At 36.3% G+C, this 15,173-nt stretch overlaps 1 protein-coding gene across 4 annotated transcripts in view; it reads left to right on the forward strand.

The window, feature by feature from the left end:
- The window catches only part of XPO4 (exportin 4), a 117,290-nt gene that overhangs the window by 54,240 nt on the left and 47,877 nt on the right, over window positions 1–15,173 (forward strand). The window lies entirely within an intron of this gene.

Here is a 15,173-nt window from a genome sequence, read left to right on the forward strand (position 1 = left end):
CTTCTTTATGATGTCCTTTGAAAGAGAAAATTTGAATTTTGATGATGTCCAATTATTTTTTTGTTGTTGTTGTATCTCAGAAATCATTGCCCGATCCAAGGTCATGAAGATTTATGCCTGTGTCTTGTAAGACTGGCTTCTTAAATGTAGACTCTTCATATTGAAGACTTTGATCTGTTTGAATTAAGTTTTATGTATGATGTGAGATGGTGATCAGGCTTAATTCTTTTGCATGTGGATTTCCAGTTATCCCAACAGATAATTGACTATTGATTAGAAAGATAGAAGAGGCTGGAGGAGTAGGAAGTTCCTGAGATATGTCATGGTGGTGAATGATTGCTGTATCTGTTAATATGTAACTTAATTGCCCTAACATCAGTTTTTAATTGGAATACAAAAGGATTGATAGGAGAAATTATTCATATAAATCAATGATCTGTAAGGTTAAGTATGCATGCTGAGCCTCCAAATTTGTATTTACATAGATAGTTGTTGATAAAGGATATGATTGTGGACCAAAATATACATTAGATTGCCTGGAAGGAAATTTTGTATAGTTGGCTGCTGAAGCTTTTGGAAATTTCTTACAGAGAAGTATGTAAATTATGACTATAAAAATGTTATCAAGAAAGCCAGTTGAAGCTAACTCAGCAGTGAAGCTAGGATGTGCAGAGAGGTTTTATGAAAAGAATACATGAATTGAATATTTAGATATTTATTAATATTTAAGAGTAAATAATAATTTGTTTTGCAGTGATTTTAGGTGAAGATTAATGTACATATATAGAGTTTCACTGAAGAAATCATAACTCTACAGCAGTGGTTCTCAGTTGGGGTGATTTTGCACACTTGAGACATTTGGCAATGTCTGGAGACGTATTTGGTTATCACTTCTCAGGGAGTGTTACTGGCAACTGGTGGGTAGAGGCCAGGGTTACTTCTAGACATCTACAATGCACAGGACAGCTCCTACAAGAAGCAGTTACTGTGCCCAAAATGTCAGTGATCCACACAAAAACTTTTATATGAAGGTACTTAACAGTATAATTTATAATAGGCAAAAAGTGGAAATGACCCAAGTAGCCATCAACTGATAAATGGGTACATGGGGTTTTACCCACATTATAGACTATTATTCATCAATAAAAAGGAATACTGATACATGCAACAATATGGATACACCTTGGAAATATCATACATCCTGAGTGCAAGAAGTCATTCACAGAAGACCACGTTGTAAAATTCCAGATTAGTGGTTACCTAGGGCTGGGACGGTTGGAAGGAAAGAGGAGGTGATGGCTTAAGTGCATGGGGCTTTTTGGGTGATGAGAATGTTCTAAAATTATATCATGGTGATGGTTGCATTAGTCTGAATATACTAAAAACCACTGAATTGTACCATCAATGAGTAAATTGTGTAGTATGTGAATTAAGTCTCAAGGCTTTAGAAATATCAGTCATGCCAAGGGTTAGAAATTGTGTGGTACAGGTCAACTGCCTACTGTCGTAGAATGTTATAGAGGGAAATTAAGGGTAAAGATAAAGTTTTGGGAGATACTCCTTTTATGGGGCCATTGAAGTAAAGGGAGTGAGAAAGATCATTCATAGAGAAGCAGAGAAGGTCAGTGGTAGAATCTTTGGGTTCAGCAATAGTAAGAACCAGGAGAAAGCAAAAGAGATTGAGCAGGGCAGTTCAGACAAGCAGAGGGAATAACCAGGCAAGGGAGTCTGGGAAGCAAAGATAGATGAGTGTTTCAAAAAATAAAGGTAGTAGACATGCTCTGTTACTGATAAGGAAGATGTAGATTGGGTATCAGGGCACAGATAGTCATGTGGAGATCTGTTTATTTGAGTACCAGGTGGGCAGCATATTGCACAAAAGCCATTTCAGTGATTGAGTAGTGATTGGTAATTGAAGTAGAAAGTGTCAGTATTTTGAGGACCATGAACTGTGAGAAATGGAGTAGCAGTTTGAGACAATTGAAGGTTTGGTTTAGTTTTGTACTTTATGCTTCGGAGAAATGAACCTGTTTATTACCCAAGGGGAAGAAATCAGAATTGAGACAAGAAAATACGATGTTGTAGTGCTAGATAGGCCAGTGGTATGGATGTTTAGATAGCCCAGGATGCAGTTGAGGTAGTGAGGAAGATAGTAAGCTTTAGGATGTATGGCATGCCTACCATCATGATCCAAGATTCTTAGCTATTAAATGCTGGTTTGATCAGCTTTGCCCAGGTTTGTTCAAAAGTAGAAGAGCAAAGTGGTAGAAATCAGCATCTGATGGAATTTTCAAGTGTGTGTATGAAAAAATATGTAAAGCCATTGTGAAGTTTCTTCTTCAGTCCTCTTTTTTTTTTTTTTTAGTTTTTCCTCAAACTGTTCTCTGTTTATACCTGTTATTGTACACTTTAAAAGAAAGATCAGTCTATAAAGTCATTAATCAGTATATGAAGTAGTTTATGTATTATCCTTCCAGGGATATTTCTGCTTTACAAGGAACGTATCCAGGAGAAACCAGCAAGAAGAATTTGACTTCAGGCCATTGGAAGGAATGGTTATGTTGGGAGTAGTCCCTTCAGTCCTAAGTCATAATTGTTCTTCTGAATTATGTATTAACCTATACTGTAATATTTTGAAAAATATTTAGTAGTTGAACTTTTAAACTTGGTAGTTCTTATCTGTTTTCTTGCCTGTGATATCCCACTGTATTACTTACAGTTATTATCCCATTATACATACTATAGTACTTTGAACCATCATAGCCAGTAGGGCCTTTGGCTATAGGAGAAAGGTAACAAAACTGCTTTTCTGATGTCAACCTGCAGGTGGTTGGAGAACAAACAGGGAAGGCCCACTGAGTTGTTTGCTCCTCTCTGAGCAAGGCTGTGCAGTTTTATTTTCTCTTTCTAAGCCCACAGATTTTTCACTTACTACTTTTTGTAGTTTAAATCCTTGCAGGAGCAGGGAGGAATGGATTGAGCATTAGAAAAAAGTCTCCCCAAGAGGAAACTTACATACTTTTTAAATCTTTGATCTTAACTGCTTAGTAATTTAAGGCCATAGGCAACTTAAAAGTTGAACCTTACATGCCAAGGAGCTGCGTCCTTTGGTGCCTCTTTGGCTCAGTATGTTACATCATTTATGTTGGTGTCTGTTGGGCAGGTCTGACTTAATTACTTTAAATGCCGTATTTCTCACTAGAAAATTATTTCCTTTTAAATTATTTAATTATTTATAAAGAAATATATCCATTGATTTCTAAATTCCATGAACTATCTAGGTTATCAGTTCAATAAATTCTTAATGAATGCTACTACTTACAAGGTAGTCCTGGACTGTACTCTGAAGCATAGAGTTTAAGATTATATTATTTGCAAAATGATGCTGATGGGAAGATGGTAAAAGAGCTGCCCACTAAATACATGTTTTTCCCGTGTATTAGGTTTAAGTGTGTAGTGAATACTCAAGAAATTACAATTGTTTGGAGAGTTTTGGTTTTTTAATATCTAATATGAATTCTTGAAGGCCATTCTATACATTTTAATTTTGATGGCAGGATTTTTTTGTTCATATCAGACAGCATTAAGACCATGTGGGTTTAATCTTTTTATCGGTTAAAGAAACTTTGCTTTTGCCATGGGTAGAACTGTACTTCCTACCCTGGTCGGTTGTCTTTAGCAGATTTTGGTCATTATCTGGGCTGGGGAAAAGTGTCTGTGTGAATGTTACCATTAATGCAAAATCATTGTTCTGACAGGCTGGTAGCATGATCTTTATATATAAAGATTACACAACTGCCCACGCTAGACAGTTCTTGTGAGAGATCAGACAGTGATTAGTATTAACATTGTGGTCCGCAGCTCAGCCTGAGTTGGATTTTTAAGTTCCTTGAAAGAGGGAATGATGCCTTTTCTCTCTCTTCATATCAGCTTTGGTTGACTAGCCTTGCCCTACACTAAGGTGGTAAGTAACCAACATATTGGAATGGAAAACAAAAGAGGGCTTGATAGCCTGAAAGTTCTCTGACCTAACCACCAAAACATGTATCCACACCTAAATGTGTAGCATTGAACTGCATAAAAGTAATGGAAATGTTATCTAATTGGAGTAAACATCACCACACTGTAGTCTTTTGAATTTTTAATCTTAGGTCTTCTATTTTTTAATCCACTTAGGGTAGTAAATACTCCTCATTATACATCAGGTTTCCTTCACAAAGAAGAAAGAAGTGGGGAATTGTCCTATACGGAAGATTAAGATTTTACTCACGTTTGTAAGTCATCTAAAATGTCTGCTTGGTACCTTACATCTTTTCATTAAAACAGCTGTGTCCTTAATTGATGATTCATGTTCGGAAACTTATGTTTGGCATTGATAAACAAAAGATACATGTTGACATAGCATAAATTTTGAATTAAATACTATGGTATTTTTTTTTAAGGCATTGTGACATAATTCACAAACCATACAAGCCACACATTTATTTATTTGTTTTTTTAGAGAGAGTGCACGTGACTATGGGGGTGGAGGATAGGGGGAAAGGGAGAGAGAGTCTCAAGCAGGCTCCACGCCCAGTGTGGAGCCTGACGCAGGATCAGTCTCACAAACCTGAGATCATGACCTGAGCCGAGATCAAGAGTCGGATGCCTAACTGACTGAGCCACCCCAGTGCCCCACAAGTCACACATTTAAAATGTACAATTAAATTTTTTCTTTAAAGTTTACTCAAGAGTTATACAACCACCATTGATTTTAGGGAATATTTATCATCCCAAAAAGAAATGCCATACCCTTTAACATTCCCACCCTACTTCCCCCCACCTCCTCCCCCTTTCAATGGCAACTACTAATCCACTTTCTGTCTCTATAGATTTTTCTATGTTGGATGTTTTATTTAAATAGAATCATACAATATGTGGGTTTTTTTGGTCACTTTTATGTGTCATGTTTTTGAGGTTTATTCAAGTTGTAGCATGTATTGGCATTCCAGTCCTTTTTGTTGCCAAGTAATACTCCACTGTGTGGATAATACCATGTTTTATTTCCCAGTTCATCTGCTGATCAGTTGTTGTTCATTTGAGTTCTTTCCATTTTTTTATTTATTTTTTAAGATTTTATTTATTCATATGAGAGAGACAGCATGAGCTAGAGAAAGAGCATGAGCAGGGGTGGGGGGAGGGCAGAGGGAGAGGGAGAAGCAGACTCCCCAGGAGCCTGACATGGGGCTTGATCCCAGAACCCCAGGATCATGACCCAAGCTAAAGGTAGATGCTTAACCGACTAAGCCACCCAGTCACACCAGTTCTTTCCATTTTTTAAAAACAATTGTCAATATAGAATAATGCTGCTGTGAACATCTTTATACAAGTTTTTCCATACTTGTGGATGTATGTTCCCATTTCTCTTGGGTGTATCTGTAGGAGTGGATTGCTGGGTCATATGGTAACTATATATTTAACATTTTGAGAAACTGTCAGACTGTTTTCCACAGTACCTGCACTATTTTGCATTAACATTGTAATGTACAGGTATTCCATTTTGTTTGCATCCTCACCAACACTTACCTGGTTTTTTTTGTTTGTTTGTTTATAACCATCCTGTTTCATACAAAGTGGTATCTCATTGTGCCTTAGATTTGCCTTCCCTAATGGTAAATGCTGTTGAGCATCATTTCATGTGGTTATGGACCATTTTTGTATCTTCTTTAGAGAAGTGACTGTTGAGGTCCTTTGTCCATTTTTATTTATTTTTTTTATTTTTAAAGATTTATGTGAGAGCGAGAGAGCACAAGCGGGGTCAGGGAGAGGGGCAGAGGGAAAGGGAGAAGCAGACTCCCACTGAGCAGGGAGCCCGACACGGGGCTTGATCCCAGGACCCGGAGATCATGACCTGAGCCAAGGGCAGAGGCTTAATTGACTTAGCTACCCAGGCGCCCCTCCCTTGTCCATTTTTAAATTGAGTTATTTATTTAGTTAAAGAGTCTAGATTCTTTTTTTTTTAAATTTTTGCGTTGTAAGAGCCCTGTATATATTATAAATATATAAAACAAACCCCTTGGCAGATGTATGATTTTCAAATATTTTCTACCATTCTGTGCGTTGACTTTTTACTTTACTGATGATGGCCTATGAAACAGAAATTTTTAATTTTTTTTCTTTTGTTTGTGCTTCTGATATAAGATGGCTTTGCATAACCCAAGGTCAGAAAGGTTTTTTTTAGAAATAGACTTTTTTAGAGCAATTTTAGATTCATAGCAATATTGAGCAGAAGGTACAGAAATTTCCTATATCCTCCCTTCCCCCACACATGCACAGTCTCCCATTATCAATATCCCCCCCAGAGTTGTGCATTTGTTATCATTGTTGAACCTTCAAGTGACACATCATTGTCACTCAAAGTCCATGGTTTAAATTAGAATTCACTCTGGGTGTTCTGTGGGTTTTGAAAAATGTATAATGACATGTATCCACCATCACTGAGTAGTTTCACTGCCCTAAAAATCCTCTTTGTTCCACCTATTCATCCCTACCTCTCCCCAAACCCTTGTCAGCCACTGATCATTTACTATGTCAGTAGTTTCTCCTTTTCCAGAATGTCATGTAATTGGAATACTACAGTATGTGGCCTTTTCACATTGACTTTCACTTAGCAATATGCATTGAAGATTCCATGTCTCTTCATTGCGAATAATATTTTATTGTCTAGATGACAGTTTACTTACCTATTCATCTATCAGAGGACATCTTGGTTGCTTCTAAGTTTTGTCAGTTGTGACTATACAGCTGTGTGTAGGTTTTTGTGTTGACACAAATATTTAACTCCTTTAGGTAAATACCCAGGAACATAATTGCTGGATCATATGTAAGAATAGGTTTAGTTTTTTAAGAAACTGCCAAACTGTCTTCCAAAGTGGCTGCAGCATTTTGCGCTCCCACTGGCAGTGAATGAGTGTTCTTTCAGCTCCACATCCTTGTTCGCATTTGGTGTTGTCAATGTTCAGATTTTGGCCAATCTGGTAGGTGTGTAGTGGTATCTTATTGTTGTTTTAATTTGCATTTACTTGATGATATATGAGGTGGAGCATCTTTTCATGTGCTTATTGCCGTTTGTATATCTTTGGTGAGGTGTCTGTTAAGGTCTTTGGCCCATTTTTTAACTGGGTTGTTTGTTTTCTTATTGTAGAACTTTAAGAGTTCTTTGTGTAGTTTGTATAATAGTCTTTTTCCAGAAATATCTTTTGCAAATATATTCTACTAGTGTTCAGCTTATTCTGTTAATATTGTCCTTTACAGAGCAGAACTTCTTAATTTTAATGAAATTCAGCTTATTGGTTCTTTCTATCATGGATCATGACTTTGGTATTGTATCTAAAAAGTCATTGTCAAATCTGTGGTCATCTAGATTTTCTTCTACATTCTAGGAATTTTAGTTTTGTGTTTTACATTTAGGTCTGTGACCATTTTGAGTAATTTTTGTGAAGGGTGTAAGGTCTGTGTCTAGATTCTTTTTTTTTTTTTTTTTTTTGCATTGGGTGTCCATTTGTTCAGGCACTATTTGTTGAAAAGACTGTTTTTACTCTGTTGTATTACCTTTGCTCCTTTATCAAAGATTATTGGACTTCATTTATGCAGATCTGTTTCTGGTCTCTTTATTCTGTTCCTTTGATCTAGTTTGTCCATTGTTTTCTCCAATACCCACTGCCTTGATTATTGCAACTTCATAGTAAGTTAGATAGTGTCAGTACTGCGACTTTGTTCTTGTTCTTAAGGCCACAAAAATTTAATCTTATATTTTATTCTAAGAGTTTTATGGTTTTCACTGGGTGTTATGCACAACAATGAATCATGCAACACTACATCAAAAACTAATGATGTAATGTATGGTGATTAACATAACAATAAAAAATTAAAAAAAAAAGAGTTTTATGGTTTTTAGCCCATACAGTTAGGTTGGTCACATATTAGGTCTGTCATCATTTTAAGTTAGTTTTTGTGTATGGTATAAGGTGGAGATACAACTTCATTTTTTTGCATGTTGAATATCCTGTTGTTCCTGCACCATTTGTTGAAAAAGATATTTTCCAATTGAATTGTCTTGTCCCTGCCACCCCTTACTCTGTGTAAAATTACCCAACTGTAAATGTGACAGTGTATTTCTGGCTTCTCAATTCTATTCCATTGGTCTTTATATCTGTTACTATGCCAGTGCCACACTGTCTTGATTATTATAGCTTTGTAGTAAGTTTTGAAATCAGGAAGTGTGTGTCCTCCAACTTTGTTTTTGTTTTTTTTTTTGATTATTTTGTCTTCTCTGTGTCCCTTACATTTCCTTATGAAATTTAGAATTAGCTTATCAGTTTCTGCAGAAAAGGCAGCTGGGATTTTGATAGATATTGTATTGAATCAGTAGATTAGTTTGGGGAGTATTGCCATGTTAACAGTGTTAAATTTTCTGATCCATGAACATGGGATATCCTTCCATTTATTTAGATCTTTAATTCCTTCCAACAATGTTTTATAATTTTCAGAGTAGAAGTTTTGGAATTCTTTTGTTAAATTTATTTCTGATGTTTTATTCTTTTTAATTCAATTGTAAATGGAGTTGATTTTAAAATTATTTTCATATTCATTCCTAGTGTATAGAAATACATTTTTTTTTTTATTTGAGAGAGAGAGAGAGAGAGAGAGAGAGAGCACATGAGAGGGGGTAGGGTCAGAGGGAGAAGCAGACTCACTGCTGAGCGGGGAGCCCGATGCAGGACTCGATCCAGGGACTCCAGGATCATGACCTGAGCTGAAGGCAGTCGCTTAACCAACTGAGCCACCCAGGCGCCCTAGAAATACATTTTTAATGTTAATCTTGTACCATGTAATGTTGCTGAATTTACCATGTACCATGCAATGTTGCTGAATTTACTGGCTCAAATAGTATTTTTAGTGGATTAAAAAAAATTTTTATATACATGGTGTCATCTGCAAACCATTATCTTTATTAAGGACTTATTATATGTAGGTTTTATATGTGTAAAAGGTAATTTATGAAGGTATCCTCCACCTTAGGCCTGGGTGGAGCAATATATGTAGCTGCTGGGATTTGGTAGATGTTAGAATCACCCCCTGGCCCAGTGAGCTAATTACTTACCAAATGTACCCCAGTCTCACTTTGTTGATGGAGACTGAGACGGAATCTACCTGCTTTCATTCTGTTTCAGATCATTGCTGTCCAGAGAAAGTGTCCTTGGTCCCATGATCCTCTGTCATATCATCATCCCAGTTTAAAAATGGCCACTACGATCCTGGATGGTCTGATCTCTGTCTCCTTCTCAAAACTTTTCTGTGCTATTTTGTTAGAGCTGCTCTCACAGGCTGTTTCCTTCTGCCTTGGCACCTCTTCACATCGACTTTCTCTGCCTGGATACCTTCTCACAGTCTAGCATGTAGTAATAGATGCTTAACAAATATATATTATTTAATTAGTGAGGTAAGGTGATTTGATTCCAAAGTATTATTTTAGTTCTTGGCTGTTTGTTTATGCTGCTAAGATTATTTAGCTAGGAGTTCACCTGGTGTCCATAAATGCTTAAGGGTTTTGGCAATGCTAATCATAAATCACAGTATCATTTTGTAATAAGAATGTTTGGCAGGTATGTTTGGTATGTTGACTTTAATAATACTTCTTTTTTTAGTTTGGTTACACTGCCTTTTATTGATATTCTATTTTTGTGGATCTGATTTGGTTTTAGTAAAAAAAATTTCAACTCAGTCTCTTGGGGAAAGCTAACTGGATCATAAAATAGTAATGGGATATAGAAGCCTTCACCTAAATTAGGATTTCCAGTAAAGCCAATGTTACTATTTGCAGGCAAGGCTTGGGGAAACATTCAGGTGAGGTCAGTTCTCCTTTATTTTAAAGGACTTTTGGTTACTTGGACTAAATGCTGTCTGTAAGACTGGGCTCATTTGTTCTATGTTGTGCCAGAAAGAGAAATAACAGTTTTTATTGTTAGAAAAATTCATAGTGACAGAGATAAATGTTTAAGAAGAAAAACTTGGCTTACCCTTTGCCTCTGAAACTTGGTTTTACTAATGAGGTGGCTTAAAAAGAATATGGGAAGATGGAGAAATTAAAGTTTTTAATTACTTTTGTAAAATGTTCATTGTTGCTACAAGATCTTCCTGTATCATAAAGTATTTATAAGTATAGGCTATGGTAATTTTCATACTCTCTGTGTTTGTTTGAGGATGATTTGTCGTTATTGTATAACTCATTGTCTTTTTACTGTCCGTTACCACCACAAAATGATACCCTTCCTAAAGGTGTTAGTAGATGAACAACTCATTTGCATTTGTAAGGACCAGTGTCTCTGAAGATGACTTTTCTCCCCTCGTGTTAAGATATATGTGCTTACTGATAATACTGTTTGTTGTTTGAGACCTCAAGACTTGTTGTTCGGGACAGAAGACTTAGTAGGATTTATCCAGTGACAGTCAGTAGCAGGGTGCATTCAATTCTGTCCTTCTGGCTCTTAGCCTAGTGTGTTTCTCTCTGGTCATGCAGTTATAAAATAGGGCAGGTGGTACATTTATATGCTTTTGAATTCTTAGAAGTTTCTGAGCTTTCCTAAGCAGAGAATTTTAGAGCTAGATAGGAACATTGTGAAACAGACGGTAGAGAATAGTTAATTCTTCGCTGTTCTGAAGTGCAGTTGAATTTACGTCTAGCTGCAGCTGATTTTCCAGAGGATTAAGATAGCATTGAACTTATAAGACTGGTTGGGTTTTTGCACTTCAGTATTTGAACCCTTGTTAAGAGGGGAGTGGGCTTGTATTTGATACAATGACAGAAATATTGTACTATAACTTGTGGTTTTTGAATTTGGTGAAAATATGGGAAGGTAAAGTAAGATTAGATGTGGATGACAGATTTTTAAAAAGACAGGATTATTGAAAGACAAAGCTCCGGATGGCTGTTTTACTGAATTCTTTATTGGGTTACAAATGAATTATTCTGATACAAAATATGAATTAGTTGAGTTCAGTATTTATTGTAGATAAATGTTTAAAGCCATAGGCTGAAAAAATTCTTGATTTAAAATCTGATTCAGATTTTGGTAAATGCTAGCTATTTAACTAGTATCAACCTGTTGTGAGTTGTAGGTCTCCTAAAATCTGATAGGTGTATAATAGGTATAATAAATGATTAATTAGTAAATAATCACTTCATTGTTAGACTTCTCTTTCATTGATTTCATTGATTCATTTGGATGAAAAAGATAAAGCAGTATAATGTGTAGATATTACGGCATGTTAATGTAGTGGCATAAATCAAAACTTTAAATCATTTTTAAAATGTTGTCTTAAGAATAGAAATGCTAGGGTACCTGGGTGGCTCAAGTCGGTTAAGTGTTTGACTCTTAGTTTCAGCTCAGGTCATGATCTTGTGGTTGTGGGAGCAAGCCCCGCATTGGGCTCTACTCATCATGGAGTCAGGTTGCCCTTCTCCCTTGCCCTCTGCTCCTCCTCTCTCTCTCTCAAATAAATAAAATCTTTATTAAAAAAAAAAGAATAGATATACTGGATTTCTGAATTTTAGAGGTAGTCTTTTGTTTCTAAAGTAGTCTACATTATGAATTATCTGGGAAAGAAGTGGTATTTTGGGGTGTTTTATACAAACATACAGAAATAATCAATTAATTGGCAGTACCAAATCAAAAATTGAATTACCCTGATTTTTTACATTTTGAATGTACAGGTGTGGTCCAGATCTATATATGACTGTTCTATTCACATTGTGATAGGCTTCTCACTGTTTTTTTTTTAATTGAAAAGTAATACTTGTACATTCATAGTAACAATATTTCAGGTAATACAGAAGAACCCTCATAGCCTTTTTTTTTTTTTTTGAAGTTTGTTTGTTATTTACTTGAGAGAGAGAGAGAGAACAAGAGCAGAGGAGATACGGAGAAGCAGACTCCCCGCCTAGCAGGAAGCCCAATGCGGGACTCGATCCCAGGACTCTGGAACTATGACCTGAGCCGAAGGCAGACGCTTAACTAACTGAGCCACCCAGGTGTCCCCTCATAGCTTCTTATGAAGGTAACCACATCAGCAGTTTGACAGCACAGTCTGCTAACTAAAACATGTATTTCTTGTCCGAATAGCTTTGTTCTTAAAAATTTGTTCCATTCATTATTACACTGTTTTTTTGTTGCTTTTAATATTTAAGTTTTTGTTAAAATGCTTTTGGGGTAGTTACATGTTCTTTCAACAGAAATATTATTTGTAATTAAATTACATGGTTGTATCTTATTGTACCAACATGAGTATGTGTGCACTTTTACTAAGCAAAAATGGTGGTGTTGGTTGTGCTGGGCTGACTTATAAGGAGAAGGTAGTTAAGTCTGCAGTGTTGTAGATTAATTCTTCAAAGAACAATTAGGGTAACCTCTGAGCGAAGTGTGTTATAAATGAGCTTTCTAATAGAAGGCAAACAACTGGGGCGCCTGGGTGGCTCAGTTCGTGATCCCAGGGTGCTGGGATCGAGCCCCCGCATCAGGCTCCCTGCTTGGCGGGAAGCCTGCTTCTTCCTCTCCCACTCCCCCTGCTTGTGTTCCCTCTCTCGCTGTGCCTCTCTCTGTCAAATAAATAAAAAATCTTAAAAAAAAAAAAAAAAGGCAAACAACATGTCAAGATAAAAAGTCCTTTCTAGGTTTGGAGTTGGAAAACAAAAAACTCACATGAACTTTAAAATAATTAGGGGACTGGGGCACCTGGGTGGCTTAGTCGGTTAAGCGTCTGCCTTCGTCTCATGTCATGGTCCTGGGGTCCTGGGATCAAGCCCCACATCGGGCTCCCTGCTTAGCGGGGAGTCTGCTTTTCCCTCTCCCTCTGCTGCTCCCCCTGCTTGTGTTCTCTCTCTCTGTCAAATAAATAAATAAGATCTTTAAAAAATAAAATAATTAGGGGGAAGGATTTTCTGATAGATGTCACATACAGAACTCACAGATCTCCATGTGGTGTTAGCAAAATGTAAGGAATTAACATTTTAAAAATATACTTGTCAGCTTTTAGAAGAAATTTGGCCATACATACTGGGCACTAGGGAAAATATGTTTAAAACAGACCAGGATCAGGGAAGCTGAAACCAGTATTTAAGAAAATTAAAGATTTGAGGATTATTTTGAACCTGAAGTTTAGGTGAGCAATTGCAATTAATTCCATTTCATATCTGGAAAAAGCCCTCTCTTAAATGTATGTCTTTCCATTTTCTCTTAGTATAAGTCCTTGCTATCCATAAGAATTTATGGAGCATACACTTTTTCTAAATACAAAAAGGGTAGAAAAGAGAATTAAACAAGTATCTTGATTTAGGTTTTGTTTCCTTTTGTAATACTTACTAATCTTTGAAGTGATCACCTTCCACTCACTGAAGAACACTGGCAACCCCTTGTTGAGTATAACCAGGAGGCTTACTTAGGATGCAGGAGAATTCTCGCCTTCCCTTGGAATGAGATTTTCCATATTTCCAAGACATAAATATTACTCACTTTACTTTTGCCAGTATTCTCCCAGTATTCTTCCTCTGTGCTTGAATTGTGTAGGGTTCTTGGGGGTTTTAGATTTTAGCTTTCTCTTGCAGGTACCAGCACCTGAAGTATTTGTCTTTCTTACTCTGAGAGAGAGCAGCTTGCATTTGCTCGCTGCCTGGGTGGCTATTATTAATAAGAAAATTGACAGATGGTCTGCTTTGAGACGGACCATTTTACTACGGTTATGTGAATCTGTCTCATATCCCACCTAATTTAAAAATACATTTCTACTTGGGACGCCTGGGTGGCTCAGTCGGTTAGGCATCTGCCTTTGGCTCAGGTCATGATCCCAGGACAGTCCCGCATCGGGCTCCTTGCTCAGTGGGGAGGCTGCTTCTCCCTTCTCCCTTCTCCCTCTGCCTGCTGCTCCCCCTGCTTGTGCTCTCTCTGATCAATCAATCAATCAATTTATACCTTTTGTAAGCATATGAAGTACTAATTCTGTTACTTTTCTAGATGAAAATATTTAGTAAAATTATACACATATATTTTGTTAGATCTGGATGTCCAAAAAATAATAGTTTGTTACCATTTTACTATAAGATTGCAAACTCCTAAAAAATTGGAAGGAGATTGTCATGATTTTCTTTATGCAGGTGCTCAACACAGTACTGAGCATAAGTAATGATTTTTCATTACTGAACAGTATATATCAAAATCATTGCCTTTTAATTAATAAAATGAGACATTGAAATTTAAGGAAAATAGAGCTGGAAAAAAAGTAAGTGGAATATTTTTTATGAAGTACAAAGAATTTATTGCCTTACTCTTGGGTACTTTATTTCATATGCTCAAACCTTTTTTTATGCCCCAGACTTTTATTGTGGAAAATTTCAAAGATGTGCAAAAATAAAATACCCAGTTTCATTAGCTCTAAGTTTTTGTTTCAATCTATACTCTTCCATCCTCAGATAATTGTAAAGCAAATCCTAGACACCCTGTGATTTCATCCACAAATACTTGTTTCTCTAAGATAAGCCTTCATTTTAGACAACATGTAAAAATACCTAGTATTCAATCAGTATATTCTGAATGCAGAACACATTAACAACATAAGATCAAAATATGTGCCTAGTGCGAAAGTGAAATCATTTAAAAAATAATTAACACACTGAAAACTCTTAGTACTCATGGCCTGATTTTTTTTTTTCTCTCTAAAATCCAGGCTTACTTCGTTTTAACCGTTGCTCTTGTATCTCTTGACTCTTTCCCTGCACCTCCACAAGGGGGCAGATAAAGGAAGGGAAAAGTGAAATTATGTGACTGACTTGAATTTCACTTTTATTCATCAATCAAATGGAGTTGCAGAACATTTTTGGAGCAATTTTTCTGAAATAAGCAAGCAGACTTCTCTTCTGAAACAACTTATAGTCCCCTCCTTGCTCTTGAGACAAAGTATTAAGATATTTCAAAAGGGGGTTAAGTAATAAGCTTTTAAAAAATGATTTCCAAAGCATTTTCATAGCCTTTAATATTCTCTGTTAATGATTTGGGCTTTAATGAAAATACAGCATTTGAACTTGTGTCTAATTTTTGCAAGCTATAATTTTGGATAACTATTTTTGAAATTTCTCATTGAGTGAT

Source organism: Zalophus californianus, chromosome 3, assembly GCF_009762305.2.
Source record: "Zalophus californianus isolate mZalCal1 chromosome 3, mZalCal1.pri.v2, whole genome shotgun sequence".
Classification (NCBI taxonomy): domain Eukaryota; kingdom Metazoa; phylum Chordata; class Mammalia; order Carnivora; family Otariidae; genus Zalophus; species Zalophus californianus.